Here is a 17,209-nt window from a genome sequence, read left to right as displayed (position 1 = left end):
CCTTTTACACATTGCATGTTTTCTCCGAGATGTCTCTGGTGCAACCTTCTGGTCCAGAGTTTAAAGCAGCGGTTCTCAGCCTGTGGGTCGCGACCCCTTTGGGGGTCAAATGACCCTTTCCCAGGGGTCGCCTAAATACATCCTGCATATCAGATACTGACATTACGACTCATAACAGTAGCAACATTACAGTTATGAAGTAGCAAGGAAAATTTTATGGTTGGGGGTCACCACAACATGAGGAACTGGGTCGCGGCATTAGGAAGGTTGAGAACCACTGGTAAGGTCATTGCTTACAGGTCAAGAACCCACAGAGGGTTCTTGGATGGCAGATGTGTGACTACCTTCTTTCATTTGCCATTAGCGCCACCCCTTGACTCGCTCTTTCTCCTTCTCTCCCTCCCTCTCTATTTCTATTTCTCTCTCTCTCTCTCTCTCCACCCCCTCGGCTAGGACTTAGATCAAACAAGTCATGGAGACATAAGCTCTATATGTTAGGCTTCTTTTTTTAAAGGATATTTAGCCTAGAAAATGATTAAATTTCACCTTGGTCTGGAGAACAGAAAGGACAAACTTCACTCTCTTTATGTGAATGCCTACAGAAAGCCTCTAGATTTGCTGTGAAATTAAAATTTAAAATTAAGTGACTAATGAAATTAAACATTGAAATTCAATAGACAGAAATTTTAAATGGCTTCAGGAGGAAAACTTAATTATAAGTTTGCCTTCTCTAATATATGCATATAAGTGGGTTTCAGAGAGATATAAAACACCAGAAAATCAAATGACAGTCAGGAAGCTTCGAGTGTTTGGGTTTCCTAGCCAAGGATCCTCTGGGTTTTTGAAAATGTCTCTCAGACTGTGCCATCAAGCTACCAGGTAATCCATTTGGACTGAACTGACCTATTTTGTGATGAAAAGAATTAAACTGTTTCAATTCACTGTACGTAAAAGTCTGGTTTTTTTACCCCTGAATCCCCAGCATCAGGGACACTCTTGGCATTTAGTAGATATTTGAAAGGCTAAGAAAAACCAATAGGAGGATGTTCTTTCAAATATTGGGAAGAAATCAGGAAGTAAGGAAAAGCAAGGCTCTCCGGGGATAAAGCCATATATGGTGTCAAGAAGGAAACAGGAAGAGAAAATTCCCACTCTGGGCTGAGAGCTCTGCAGAAATCTTTGCATACATATCTGGAAAGCATTTGCCAAGCAAATATTCATACCAATCAAGCAAACTAAATCCATGTAGAAACTAAAGTTGTTGACCATGTTCTAGAGGCAAATAATCTTTAAAGTATGCAACTAAACATGGATGTTACAAAGTCCTAGGTCATTAAATCAACAGACATTTACCTCTTGCCTCCTATGTGTAAATAAGGTGAAAGTGCAGGAAGAGAGAAATACAGATACGAATACAATGTGATCCTTGCCCTCAATAGGCGTATAGTCTGAAGGCGAAATGTGACTGTGAATAGCTATTATAAAAGACAAAATGAAATCAACTTGTATTAAAATCAGGATAGAAGTAACAATCTAAAGGTATTAAAAAGGAGGGCATAATTCATTCTGTTCTGGAGAACTGCCAAAACCTTCACGGGAAAGAGGACATTCAGCTGCATCGCAAAGAATGAGTAGGTAGTCAACAAATCTGTGTCTATACCAATAAAAAGTAAATCAGTCTTTCCAAATCATCCCCAAACAGACAGTAAGACGATAAGCCATTTTGAGAATTCAAGGGCAATCACTAGATAGCTGAAAAGCAAACCACAAAACCCTAGGCGCTTGAATGTTGAAGGCCAGAGGAACATGGGAAGACGGTCGCCTCTTCTGTGGTATCCTGAGGGGGATACCTACCCCCATGATCATATCACTCTGCCCGTCCTTTGGGATCTGGGAAAGAAAACCAGTCAAAAACAGAGGTTAGTCTCCAGGCATGACCTAGAGTCAACAAGCGAAAAGGCTGCACTCTTAAAAGGAGTTCCTGGGGAAGGAAAGGCCTGCCCTCCCTGTTCCCAGAGGCACTTAGCATGGCTGTTTCACAGCATACACCACACGCATCCCTGTAATTGTCTACTTCCTTCTCCCTCTCACCTTCTCCCTCTCTCTGCCTCTCCCTCTCCTCAGTTAGGAGCTGCTTGTTTTTCCTAACTGTCTTCAGGACACCTAAAAGAGTGTCTGTCCTACAACAGATAGTAAGCAGTGAATAAACAAATGGATACCAGAACCTCCATCAACAGCAAACACACTACTGCCTGTCCCAGGCAGTACACTGTGCCAGATGCCTGAGGCATACAAAGCCCTTAATAATCTATTTGGGCAAACAGTCCTCATGCATAAAAGAATAGACAACAGTGAGAAATGAGGACTTGGCTGCTGACGTACAGTATAGAGAACAGATTGCTAGGAGTTCAGAAGAAGCAGTTATCCAGGCCACCATTCAAAGCAACCCTAAAGAGTATTGATAGGCACACGATAGTCACCGGAAAGACCAAGTAGAAATCAGCCTAAAGCATTGCCTATCCTACAAGAGCTGGGAAAGAACTGCTCTGTGCAGAGCTTGCTGGCACAGCTGTCTGGCCAAGGAATGAGGTGGCCTTGCTGGTGGGACAGCAGGCAAGCAGGCCCAGGAAGACTCAGAGAGCTGCAAATGGCACCACCTAGAGGACAGTTTTCATTACAGCAGAAATATGATTAGCTGAAAGAAAAGAGGGTTTTAGGGTCAACATGTGGAAGATGAAAAGCCAGGTGTGAAACAGAACACCTTCTTCTGAAACACGAAAGTACCCACACTGCAAAACCAAACTGCTATTCTAGACCAGTGGTTCTCAACCTTCTGGCCCTTTAAATACAGTTCCTCATGTTGTGACCCAACCCTAAAATTATTTTCGTTGCTACTTCATAACTGTAATGTTGCTACTGTTATGAATCATAATGTAAATATCTGATATGCAGGATGGTCTTAGGCGACCCCTATGAAAGGGTTATTCGGCCGCCAAAGGGGTCGTGACCCACAGGTTGAGAACTGCTTCTCTAGACATAACTGATATTTCTACAGTACCCCAGTGACATATTTCCATTACTACCCTCAGAAATGCATCCAAGAGAGTCTCTGACTAATCTAATGTACCTACTTAGTGCTTATCAAAGGTCAGCATTTTCACAGGAAGCATTGTACTCACAGTACAAAGGCCATCCAAGTGCCACCAGACTGGAAGGCCCTAAAAGGTTGGCCACATGGGAAGAATTTTTAAACTGAGTATACCAGTGTTTCAGCATTGGAAGCTACTTACTAATGTTTAATGAAGGAATGAATGAGCAAATGAATGAATATGTACTAAAATCAGATAGTGAGATAGGAGGTCGCCCTAAATTATAGTCCAAATACTTCTGGCATCCAAAGGATCAAGATTAATGTAGCTAATATAGGAGTTTCCTTCCTGCCCTGCCCTGAAGTTACTACAAGTTGGAGCCACCTGTCACCCAAGACTCTACCAGGGGTCCTCAAACTACAGCCCGCGGGCTACATGCAAATACAAATATTGTATTTGTTCCCATTTTGTTTTTTTACTTCAAAATAAGATACGTGCAGTGTGCATAGGAATTTGTTCATAGTTTTTTTTTAAACTATAGTCCGGCCCTCCAACGGTCTGAGGGGCAGTGAACTGGCCCCCTGTTTAAAAAGTTTGAGAACCCCTGCCTATGCCTTTGCTGGACTTTCACCTAAGAAATACAAACTGGTGGTCTTTGGCCTGCAGAAGTTTTATTTTAATTCAATGGTGCTATCAAAATTTTTTAATTAGCTGTTAGAACTTAAACATCAAGAAATTCCCAGAGAAATCAAGGTTTCTGTTTCTTAGTCAAGATCTGACCACCCCAGGTCTATATTCCCACATCATGACCATTCCCCCACCTGACTCACTCCCCATTGCTGGCAAACCTGGACCAATTTATGCTCCTCATTTAGTAATATGCTGAGCATTCCAGGTGGGCACTCTAAGGCAGTTAGCAGGATGGGGATTGGATTTTGGAATTGATCAGGTAGTTGAGGCAATTTATTTCTTCTCCATTTTTTTGTTTCCATGTTTCTAAATCAAATAATCACGTATCCCATTATACTCATCATTATACTCACCTCCCTTTGATGATTTCTCATGGAAAGCTCAATAAGGGCAGGATTTTTGGTCTGTTTTGTTCACTCCTAAATCCAGCACTTATAATAGTGCCTGGGATATAGTAGATGCTTAATAAACACTTGTTGAATGAATGAAAAAGAGATCCTCCAATCAAAGAGGCCACATGGCAGTCTGCCTCTTCCCCCCCACCCCCTTAGCCAGATGTTACCCACCAAAGTGGGCTCCCTCTCATTCCTTGGCCCCGGGCTTCAAAATTTTGCCTCAAATGAGTTCACCAAGGAAAATTAGCCATCACTGGGATATCCAGAAAGCTGGGGATGCAACATTTTTGTTCAAAACCCAGATGGAAACATGTATTAATTCCACCTAAATCAACTTTATAGAAAGTTGATATTCCTGACACAACTTCAAGTAATGTGCGTGTTATATATTGGAGATCATGACACAACATGGAGTCAAAGTTCATTGCTCCATGTGTGAAGAATTAATGAAACACAGCACATGTTGATGAAAAATACATAAGTAATTAAAAAATCTGTTGTGCTGCCTTCTCGATCGAAATGATCTTAATATTAACCTTTCAATAAATTACTACCTTTGTAATTTTTTCAATCTGCCATCCTGAATTTTATCAAGATGTAAGAGAGCTTAATAGCTTTTCAATATTAAGTAGAAACATAAAATATCCTTTCCTGACCAAAAATTAGATATAACAGTATCTCTCTTATTTTTTTTCTTTCCTATCTCTTAGGCCTATGACAATCTATTTGAGCCACAAAAATTTCCAAAAGCCCCTTTTACATTTTTCAGTGTACCTCCTTCTTTTCATCCTCATACAAATTCTTAAGAACCAAGTTTGGGTAAGGACTTTGGACCATATAGAATGGGGCCTGGAATAGGATGAGGTGAGTGAAGTACTACTAGTTTTTTGCCTTAGGCTCCAATATGGCTCCACACAGAACTATTAGTGAATCTTCCTTCATTAAAAATTTTGATAATTTGTTCTTCATTGGGGTTTGCATGAATTCTTTAAAAATTTGCCTTTAAGCCATAACCGGTTTGGCTCAGTGGATAGAGCGTCGGCCTGCGGACTGAAAGGTCCCAGGTTCAATTCCGGTCAAGGGCATGTACCTTGGTTGCAGGCACATCCCCAGTAGGGGGTGTGCAGGAGGCAGCTGATCGATGTTTCTAACTCTCTATCCCTCTCCCTTCCTCTCTGTAAAAGATCAATAAAATATATATATATAAAAAATTTGCCTTTAAATATTATTTATCTTGATTACTGAGCTGTTTGGTGGTCTCTCAAATTTTGCACCTTAGGCAGATGCCGCACTTCCTCACCCTCTCTGGATCCTGGTAGAGAGCTGTGCATGAATTGGCATACCAGTGGAGAACTTGTCACCCTAGAAAAAGAATGTGCTGTGGAGGATTACCTATTCTTTACAATTTAAAATTTTCCATGATTTCTGCCTGTGGAACTGGAACAAAAGAGCTGGGTTAAGAAGTCACTGATGGTCTGAATTGAAGCAGAAGCTGCCACGGCCTCTCCAAAAACACATGCTTATCAGGAGAATCGGCCCCCACCCCCACCCGGAGATGATGAGAAAAACGCAGAAAATATGGCATATTCTCAGCTCGCTCTCTGGCTTACAATAAGAAGCAAAAGCCATGGAAGAAAGAGACTTAAGATGCCCAAGGAATTTCTTTTAAATCCAAGAAATATTTCTTAAAAATAAAGTGTACTCAAAAGCCCATTTATAAAAGGACAGAGGTACAGATGTACTAATGAGGGAGGGATGACATGGAATCCCCACACCTCCTCCTCTTCCCTCTTCCTTCAGGCCATTTTCAAAGCCTCTGAGCTAATCCCATTGGCACATTTTCTAGCAGGGTCATTCATACCTACAGGGTCAAAAAACTGGTCCAGATTCTGCAGCCAGGAAGTGGCAAGCGCAGTCCTAGAGGCTGTGTTTTCTCATTCCCAGTTTATTAGCCCTGATGCCCCCTGCCTTTAAACTGGACTAGTCCTTGAGGAAGTTACATTGGTCTTCAGCTTTCTGGTCTCAGAATTTGTCATCTTTTTGGAAAGGGCCAATGGTTCCTTTCATCTTTTACCTGTTCTCAGAAGCCCATATCCTAGTGATAATAAATCACAGCACCCTGGCAGGAGTATTTGCATTTTCAACTGTATGACTCTGACCCCTGGCTGCACCTTAGAATCACCTGGGGAGACTTTAAATCATACTAGATGCTGGATTTTCACCACAAATATTTGTATTTAATTGCTCTGGGTTAGGGCTTGTTGTGTTTTTAGGTTCTGGGTTTTTTATGCCCCCCGGGTATTCTAATAAGCAGGCAAAACTGAGAACCACTGGGTTATAGTAATAAAACTAATTACATATGTGCAAGGCCTCAGCTAGTAGGTGGATAATGCAGCCATAATTACCTACGCTATCTGGGAGGTACAGCCAGTCCTGTACTAATCTCAGGGCTCACCAGAACCAAGCTGGTCCTGGTGCCCACCCACGTCCCATTAGACCTTCAGATATTTTTTTTATTTCCCTTTTCCCCTCATTATTTTCTTAAAATTTTTCTCCATGGTGAATGTCCTAGATGGGGGAAAGCTCAGAAAAGACAGGAAAACACGTCGAAGAAAATGAATGTTGTCCATAATCCTATCACCCAAAGTAGTCATTTTTTGTTAGGTTTTGAGTCCTAGAAATTTAAATGGATAGACATGAAATGATTTGTAAATTAAAATAATAGAGTACATTCTGGTATTTTTTCAGATTATACAGGCATATGGAAAAATGCGCAAATACAATGAAATTTTACACAAGAAGTCTCCCTCCCACTGCCAACCCACCTCTTACCTCCCCAGAGGCAACCAGTGTTACCAGTCTTTTGGCAGACCTCCAGAAATATCTATATATATGCAGACAAATTGTTGCATACTATACAATTTATTCTGTAATTTAGTTTTCCTACTCAAAATATATATCAGAGATGGGTCCATATCAGGCATTTTTTTTTTTTTACACCACATAGTTTTCCATTGCAAATTTCCTGCAATTTCTTAACCAGTCCATTTTTTACGGGTATTTGTTTCTAATGTTATGCTACTTTTAAAATATTTATGTATTTAGTTTTGTTCTTCCCATGAATATTTTTATTTATTAAATATGCTTCAAAAATTATTTTAGTACTACTTGGTATTCCACTGTATAAATTTATAAAAACCTATTCAAATCATACTGAATTGTTAGACATGTATGTTGTTTCCAATTCTTTATCATTATTCATGATGCTGCAATGAACAATCCTTGTATACAAACCTTTGTGTCTCAGAGTCCCTAGAATAAATTCAACAGAATAGAATTATTGGTCCAAAGCACACACACTTTTTAAGGCTTCTGATAGTACCAAATTATAACTATAACTAATGGCCTGGTGCATGAAATTCGTGGTGGGGGGTGTCCCTCAGCCCAGCCTGCACCCTCTCCAATCTGGGACCCCTTGGGGGATGTCCGACTGCCAGTTTAACCGGCAGTCGGACATCCCTCTTGCAATCTGGGACCACTGGCTCCTAACCGCTCACCTGCCTGCCTGCCTGCCTTATCGCCCCTAACCACTCTGCATGCCAGCCTGATCGCCCCCAACTACCCCCCTTTCCGGCCTGCTCACCCCCAACTGTCCCCCCTGCCGGCCTGCTTGCCCCAACTGCCCCCCCCTGCTGGCCTGCTCGCCCCCCAACTGCCCCCCCCCCCCGACTGGCCTGATCGCCCCTAACCGCCTCTGCCTTGGCCCTGCCACCATGGCTTTGTTCGGAAGGATGTCCAGAAGGTCTCCCAGAAGGTCTCCTGGTCTAATTAGCATATTACCCTTTTATTAGTATAGATTTTTCTTTATCATTATAAACTACTCTGAGGCTTTAATAATTTCAGAGATTTTTTATAAACATATGCCTCTAAAAATTATTATAAGCACTATCTTAATTGAATAACAATCTATATAGATAAAGCTTATTTTTAATAAGTTTAAAGTCATTTTATTTTAGGGAGCTTAAATAATACATAAAATCCGTAATTCAGGGGAAAGTCTACATGGTAGTACATCTAAAATATTTCAGGCTTTCTTTTAACACAAATCCACAAGACCCATTATTTGGCTACATCTTGAGTTTGTTCTGTATGTATTTTCAAAACTTCATTCTGGCCCTAGCTGGTTTGGCTCAGTGGATAGAGCATCAGCCTGCAGACTGCAGGGTCCTGGGTTGGATTCTGGTCAAGGGCATGTGCCTGGGTTGTGAGCTTGATCCCCAGTGTGGGGTGTGCAGGAGGCAGCCGATCAATGATTCCCTCTCATCATTGATGTTTCTATCTCTCTCTCCCTCTCCCTTCCTCTCTGAAACCAATAAAAACATATTTAAAAAAAAACAACAAAACTTCATTCTGAAGACACGGAATAATACCCTTTCGGCTCTGCATCTAGGGGTGTAGCTTGCCCAGAGCAAATAAAAACTGTACTGGCTAAGCCTTCCCTTCCATTCACAGGGAGCCAAGATAAGGATCGGCTTGTTCAGCTGCATGAGGATTAGACCTCAACAGTGACATTTTGCAGGGATCAGGGGACAGACATTACCAATTACTCAGGAAAGAAAAAAAAAATGCTCCCCAGAAAGAAGTCCTATTAAATATCTACCTTGTCAAGCCAACGGCTACATGCTGCACTTTTGCTATTTTACTTGTAGGGAAAATCTCCAAATATAGTACATTTCTATTGGTTTTAAAAACTAAGAGCCAGATTAAGTAGGGATAAAGCAATTTCATGGGAATTCTTTCATGAAAGAGTCTGTTTCAATCTTTTTAAAGTCATCACACACCATTTCTCTTGGACTCTATGTCCTGCCAAGTGATTAATATCTGAAGGTCTGAAATCACTCAAATGCACCTAAATTATAGTTAGAACTTACCTGAAGTACATGCCTTGTAAGATTGTTTTAGTCAGGCCTGCCTGCAGAATTTTGAGGCATGTGGTGGAATGTCAATGAGATGGCAGATTGCTTAGACGCCTGTTGTTGGCTCTGAAATGCCCCCTGGGCCATGTCATTGTGCCAAAGGTATTTATTCTGGTGTATATCTTTCCACAGGGGTGGGCATAAGGCTGCCAGTTCCACTAACTGCAATTACAGGACTACAGATCCTAAACAACTTCAAGGCAGGAATAGAAAAAGAAAGGTTATCTGAGAAGGCCAGAATCACTCTCTTTTCCTCTCCATGAAGAATACTTCAATGACAGGTTGATTAATGGGGTTTTGGGCCCTGACTATGTGGAAGGCAAAGTATTGGTAAAATGGCAGGAAAATAATTTGTGTCTCCTCAATACATATTATTAAATGTATTTTAAAAATATGTTTTTATTGATTCCAGAGAGAAGAAGGGACAGGAAGAAGAGATAGAAACATCAATGATGAGAGAGAATCATTGATCGGCTGCCTCCTGCACGCCCCACACATTTGCCAATTTGGTAAAATAGACATGTCTTGCAAAGGCGGCTATTGTGTCACTGTATGACTAAACCTCAAACTCTTTGAGCTAAACATGGGGACCACTCCTGATACATCTTAGGATTGGAGTTGACAGGCATCATATTCGGGTAACAGGGGGATAGTTGGACAGCAAGAGGGGAGGGTCATGCTAGTTTGTCCATGAAGCTTGACAAGATAGAACCCACGTTAAGTCCCTTCCAAGGCAGCTGAGTATTACACAATGTCCAAGGATTACAGCTACATGAGCTCACCATTCAAACAAATTCATTCATGTATTCATGCAACTCCCATTTGTAGCAAGGCAGGGCAGAGGAAGAGGAAGGAGTCTGTAAGTGCAAGGTGAGTCAGGATCAGGAAAGTTGGCCTCCAGGCAAGAAGGTTGGAGCCCAGCTCTAGTTCCTGGGATAGGGCAAGTGCCCTGAATCATTAGGTTCAAGGAACGTTAGCAGGACAGAGCTAAGGGGTAGTGAACTGGAAACCTTTGTGCACAATTGCAGTGGCTGCCAGACAATAACCAAAGCTAAGTTTTAAAAAGGAGCGGAGATATTAGGAAGGGAGGGAAGATTCAAGATGTTTAATTTCAGCTTACCTGGAGTCCTAACTTCTCTTTTATCTTGAACCTAGTGTGGGACTTAGGTTTCAGCAGACTGGGAGTCCTATTCCAATTGACCTTGAGAAAGAGGAGCAGAGACATGCCGGGCGCTGATTCTGGGAGATGATGAGAAACTCCACACAGCTGTACCTTGAGCTCATGTCCAAATGGGATGTATTCTAGTATGTACAGGCAAATGCTACTCCTCAAACAAAGTTGTCATGATTTAGCTCTCCTGGGGGGGGTGGGGAGTGAAGCATCTGTGTCCATCCAGATATGTAGTAGTACATGTCAAAGAGCTGAATGACATCATGAGACATGTTTATCAGATACATTTGAGGACATTTATTTAAGGTAAGTAAAATGCCACCCAAGCATCTTATCCTGAAGATGATGGAAAAATGGTGGAACTGTTTTTGGAAAAGCTTCCTGGTGTTTTTTTTTACAACCCCCAAGAATTTCTAGAACGCCTGCTGTGCCTTTGGGACTGTGCAGAGTACAGTTCCCAACCTTCAGCAATTATTCCAGCAAGATGGCAGGTAAAAGTAAGCCTTCACTTGCTATTCATTTCAAACATAGTTCAAATTTTCTAAATGTGCTAAAATTTCACATTCAAGTGAACAAGAAAGAAGCTTGTGGTTTTTCTATGCATTATAAGCTTTTCTAAAGGAAGAGGTCTCTAAATTAGAAGTAGTTTATCCAATCTACAGTAGGGAGAGGGAAATAATCAAGAAAATTCCATGGAAATTCTGTTTTGTGTTTTTTTACTTTAGCACCATGCAAATGTCATGTCTGTGCACACAGAAAGTGTGAGTTATAAACATTCTCCAACACTTAACACATTTTTGCTAATTAACAGTACGCAGTCTATATGCCACACTTCCTAATTGATTTGCAAAAGATTAGAGTTATCAAAACAGGCTTCATAAATGCATTCATAGTCAACACCATGCTTAATTCTTTTTTTAAAAAAATATACTTTATTGATTTTTTTACAGAGAGAAGAGGGGAGAGGGATAAAGAGCTAGAAACACCGATGAGAGAGAAACATCAATCAACTGCCTCCTGCACACTCCCCACTGGGGATGTGCCTGCAACCAAGGTACATGCCCTTGACCTGAATCGAACCTGGGACCCTTGAGTCCGCAGGCCGATGCTCTATCCACTGAGCCAAACCAGTTAGGGCCCATGCTTAATTCTTGCATGGATTCTGGTGAAGTGCATGGCCTGACTTAGAATGTGGTTCAGTTTCTGTCTGCATGGGATCACTTAAATAGCTGGGTGCCAAGTACTAAGTGCTTACACATCTTAACAATGTGTGACAATGAAGATCCCTAGAACTTACTTAGATTCCTTGCAATGTTGTACTCCCATTGTAACAATAAAAAAATGTTCAACTACATGAACCATTACAAATCATCCCCTTACAAAAAAGGATGTATATATGATAAATAAAATATTTGACATTTATAGATAATTTAAAATGTTAAAATAATATATTTCCAGGAAAACTTTTGTGATTAATTTCTTGAAAATCCTTCGAAGTCTTTGAAATATAAAAAATAATGCCTTTAGAGGTAGTCTTCTATTTGTGGTTGTTCCACTCAACTAATCAGACACAAAGTAGTTAAGTCATAATTTATAATTTACATTGTTATCTGTCCAATTTTCATGTGACCAATTATCATTCATCCTAGAAAGATAACTCCTCTCATCATTTAAGAAGACTCTTTTTTAAAAAATATTTTTTTATTGATTTCAGTTAGGAAAGAGAGAGAGAGAGAGAGAGAGAGAGAGAGAGAGAGAGAGAGAGAGAGAGAAACATCAATGATGAGAATCATTGATCAGTTGCCTCCTGCATGCCCCACCCCCCACTGGGAATCGAGCCTACAACCCAGGCATGTGCCTTTGACTGGAATCGAACCCGGGGGACCCCCCAGTCCACAGGTCGACACTCCACCCACTGAGCCAAACCAGCCTGGGCAAGAAGACTCTTGAAAGATTTGAAAATGATGATGCACCCATCACCCACTGACTGTTGCAAAAACGGTAAAGAAGATAGTAAAGTCTTATCCTTATGTCCAAATTTTTAAGAATGTAGCTGTAGTTAGGACTCCCAACAAGTTAAAAATGCAGCAACTAACATTTCACATGCCTCAGTACTTAAATAGCTCAATGGTTTGTGGAAAAGATACAGCTTAAAACATTGGCAATTTTCCCGTCTTGCAAAATGTATTGATGCATTTTGTATGGTGGAGATTTTTTTTTTAATTAATTGTCAAGCATTGATGATAGTGTGAAGAAATAGGCATGCTATCCTATCTAATAAAAGAGAAACATGGAAGTTAGCCGTACGTCCACTACCCTTCCCACTGGCTAATCAGGGTGATATGCAAGTTAACTGCCAGCAAAGATGGCTGCCAGCAGCCAGGCAGCTTGAAGTGAACATGAGGCTTGCTTGCTTCAGTGATGGAGGACTCCAACGTTCCCCAGCTGCCACTGCTGGCCTCTGAGCTTGCAGTTTGAAACATTGTTACAAATATAGAAGCTAAACAAAACCCCAGAAACCTGCTTTCAGCCAGCCGGGATCTCAGAGCTGGAGTTGAAACAGTGTTTCAATTATAGAACCCAAACAAACCAGATACCTGCTTTCAGGAGTGGAGGCCTAAAAGCTGAAGCCAAGCCTCAGAGCTAAAGCTGGCCCAGAATAAAAAAGAAAAGAAAAAAAAGGAGCAGTTGGGAGCTTCAGTCACCCACCAGCCTGAAAACAGCCCTCAGCCCCTCACCCAGACTGACCAGGCACCCCAGTGGGGACCCCCACCCTGAAGGGTGTGTGACAAGCTGCAAACAGCCATCATCCCCTCACCCAGGCTAGCCAGGCACCCAAACGGGACCCCCACCCTGATCCAGGACACCCTTCAGGGCAAACCAGCCGGCCCCCACCCGTGCACCAGGCCTCTATTCTATATAGTAAAAGGGTAATATGCCTCCTAGCACCGGGATCAGCGTGACAGGGGGCAGTGCCCAAACCCCCTGATCCCCCTGTGGCTCTGTGTGTGACAGGGGGCAGGGCCACAACTCCCCTATCGGCCCTGCTCTGTTCATGACAGGGGAAGGCGCCCCAACCCCCTGATCAGCCCTGCTCTGTGCCTGATACAGGGGAGCTCCCCAACCCCCTGATCGCCCTGCGGCTCTGTGTGTGACAGGGTGTGGCACCCCCCCCCACCCCCACCCCCACGGGCCCCACTCTGTGTGTGATGGGGTAGAGCCATAACCTCCCCATTGGCCCTGCCCTGAGTGTGATAGGGTGCGGCGCCCCAACTCCCCTATCAGCCCTACTCTGTGAGTGTGGGGGGAGCTCCTCAACCCCTGATCGGCCCTGCTCTGTGCGTGACAGGGTAAGGAGCCCTAACCCCCCTGATGGGCCCTGCTCTGTGAGTGACAGGGGGCAGTGCCCCAACCCCTTGATTGGCCCTGCTCTGTGCATGACAGGGGGTGGCGCCGCAACCTCCCCATCGACCCTGCCTTGAGTGTGACAGGGGGCGGTGCCCCAACCCCCCAATCAGCCCTACCCTGAGCATGACTGAGGGTGGCATCACAACCTTCCATCCGCCCTGCTCTGTGCATGACAGGGGGTGGCGCTCCAACTCCCCAATCAGCCCTGGTCTGAGCCCGACCAGGGGCTGCACCTAGGGATTGGACCTGCCCTCTGCCACCCAGGAGCAGGCCTAAGCCAGCAGGTCGTTATCTCCCAAGGGGTCCCAGACTGCGAGAGGGCACAGGCCGAGCTGAGGGACTCCCCCTCCCCCACGAGTGCACAAATTTTTGTGCACCGGGCCTCTAGTTATCTTATAAATTGGCTTCACTTTTTTTGGACAACAATTTGGTGAAAATTTTAAAAATAAAAGCCTGAAAAATATGTAGATCATTTGACCTAGTAATGGCATTTCTATAAATCAATCCAAGAGTCAAATATTAGGGAATTAGCCCTAGCCGATTTGGCTCAGTGGCTAGAGCATCGGCCTGCAAACTGAAAGGTCCCAGGTTCAATTCCGGTCACATACCCAGGTTGTGGGCTCAATCCCCAGTGGGGGGTTTGCAGGAGGCAGCTGATCAATGATTCTCTATCATCATTGATGTTTCTATCTCTCTTTCCCTCTTCTTTCCTCTCTAAAATCAATAAAAATATATAAAAAATATTAGGGAATTAGCGAAATGCCTTACATTACATCCACATGATAAAATAAGAAGTAACCATAAATAATCCTATATAATAAAAGAGTAATATAGAAATTGACCCTAACAGCAGAACAACCAGAATGACTGCTAGACCAGTCACTATGAGGCGCACTGACCCTTCCCTTGGCTGGCAGGCTCCCATAGCCCAATGGTGAAAGGGGAACTGGGAATGGGTGGCAGCAGGAGATGGGGCCAGCTGCCGGCAGCAGCCGGGGAAGATGGCCCTGATCGCAGGCCAGGCCTAGGGACTGTACCCGCACACGAATTTCATGTGCCAGGCCTCTAGTCATCCATATAAAAATGATACCTAATATCGGAAAAAATGTAATAACTATAGTACACTGTTAATAAAAACGCAGGTTGTAAAACATGTGAACAGAATGATCCTAATTATGTTTTTAAAATTTCTATATTTACACTAGAAGCCCATTGCATGAAGATTCGAGCAATAGGCTTTCCTTCCCCTGGCTGCTGGCACCGGTTTTCCTCCGGCACCTGGGACCCAGGCCTTTGGTCAGGCCGCAGTGAGGCTTGGCTTCTCCGCTGCGGCTGCAGTGGAGAAGCCAAGCCTCTTCAGTCTTCAGTCTTCAATCTTCAGTCTTCACTCCGGCCGGAGGCTTCAGTCTTTGCTCTGCACATACGTATGAAAATTAACTGCCATCTTTGTTGGGTTAATTTGCATAGTCGCTCTGATTGGCTGGTGGGCATAGCAGAGTGACAGCAATTTGCATGTTTCTCTTTTATTAGTGTAGATAATAGGAGTGTGTGCATGTGTGTGTGTGTGTGTGTGTGTGTGTGTGTAAGGTTGCACCCAGATAACAATAATGTATCTTGGAAAGGGGATTGTGGGTGATCTTTACTTCAAACTTTCTGCTCTTCCATATTTTTAAAGTTTCAAAAATAACCTATTTTACTTTTGAAATTAAAACTATATCTATTTAAAGTACATTTATTAGATATACTGCAATGTGACTATTTAATGCCATTGAACTCTACAATTACAAATAGTTAAAATGGTAAATTTTATGTTATGTTTTACCAAAATAAGAAGTTACATTTATTAGAAAATCTAGGTGTCCTTATACTTTGCAATGACTTTTTAGATACACCACCAAAAGCATGATCCATGAAAGAAAAGGTTGGACTTCATTAAACTTATCATTTTCTCTGAGGAAGACACTGTTAAAAAAATGAAAAAGACAAGGCACATATTTGGAGAAAATATTTACAAAACACATATCTGATGAAAGATTGATATTCAAAATAGATAGAGAACTCTTAAAACAAAAAGAAAACAGATAACTCAATTTACAAATGAGCAAGAGATCTGAATAGTTCTTTTCATCAGTGAAGATAAGTAAATGGCAAATAATCATATGAAAATATGCTCAACATAATATGTCATGATAGAATGCAAATTTAAAACAAACAGTGAAAAACAACCACCTACCTATTAGAATGGCTAAAATCCAAAACACTGACAACCCCAAAAGCTGACAAGGATGTGGAACATCAGGTACTCATTCATTGCTAGTGGGAATGCAAAATGGTAGTCACTTTGGAAGACAGTTTGGCAGTCTTACAAAACTTAACATCCTCTTTTACAATCCAGCAATTGTATTCTTGGTATTTGCCCAAATGAGTTGGAAATTTGTGACCACACAAAAACCTGCACATGGATGTTTCTAGCAGCTTTCTTTATAATTGCCAAAACTTGGAATCGACCAAGACTTAGATAAATAAACTGTGGTACATCCAGACAATGGAAAGAAATGAGCTATCAGACCACAGAAAGACCTGGAGGAAATTTAAATACATATTGTTAAGTGAAAGAAGCTAATCTGATTCCAACTCTATAACATTCAAGAAAAGACAAAACCATGGAGGGAGTAAAAATTTCAGTAGTTTCCAGAGTAGGGAGGGATGAGTATTGGAGCACAGGGATTTTTATATCACTGAAATTATTCTGTATTATACTGCAATGGTGAATACATGTTACTATACATTTGATATAATCCATAGAATGTACAGCACAAAGAATGAATCCTAAATGTAAACTATGGGCTCTAGCTAATAATGCACTGTTCCAGTATTGTCTCATAAAAAATACACTAAAACACTATCTTGAAAAAATATACTTATTAACCATAATAAAGGTCACTATTTCCAGTCACAATTTTCTTAAAATATGTATTTCCATTTCCATAATCACCCTTTTGTTACTTACTTTTTGGGTGGTGCAGTTCAACTTTTTATTTTTATAAAATCAGAATATGCACAACACATACAGACTATCATCTAAACCAGGGGTGGGGAACCTTTTTTCTGCCAAGGGCCATTTGGATATTTATAACATCATCCAAAGGCCATACAAAATTATCAACTTAAAAATTAGCCTGCTATATTTGGTCAAACATTTTATCAACTCACTGCTAATGCCTTGGCAGGGCCAGACCAAATGATTTCACAGGCCTTATACAGCTCATGGGCCAGACGTTCCCCACCCCTAATCTAAACGAATAAAATAAACAATTACTAAAACTACAGTAACTTGAGATTCAATCTTTATATTCAGCAAGTTTAAATCCATCTTAAGTGATTTTCAAAACTTTATGTATTAACTGAAAATATTGCTTCCTAGTAAAACTTACTCCAATGCTATTGCTGAAGTACAAGTCACTGAATATGCCAATACAG

This window comes from Myotis myotis, unplaced genomic scaffold (genome assembly GCF_014108235.1).
Source record: "Myotis myotis isolate mMyoMyo1 unplaced genomic scaffold, mMyoMyo1.p scaffold_m19_p_12, whole genome shotgun sequence".
Taxonomy (NCBI): domain Eukaryota; kingdom Metazoa; phylum Chordata; class Mammalia; order Chiroptera; family Vespertilionidae; genus Myotis; species Myotis myotis.
This window is presented reverse-complemented; position numbering follows the sequence as displayed.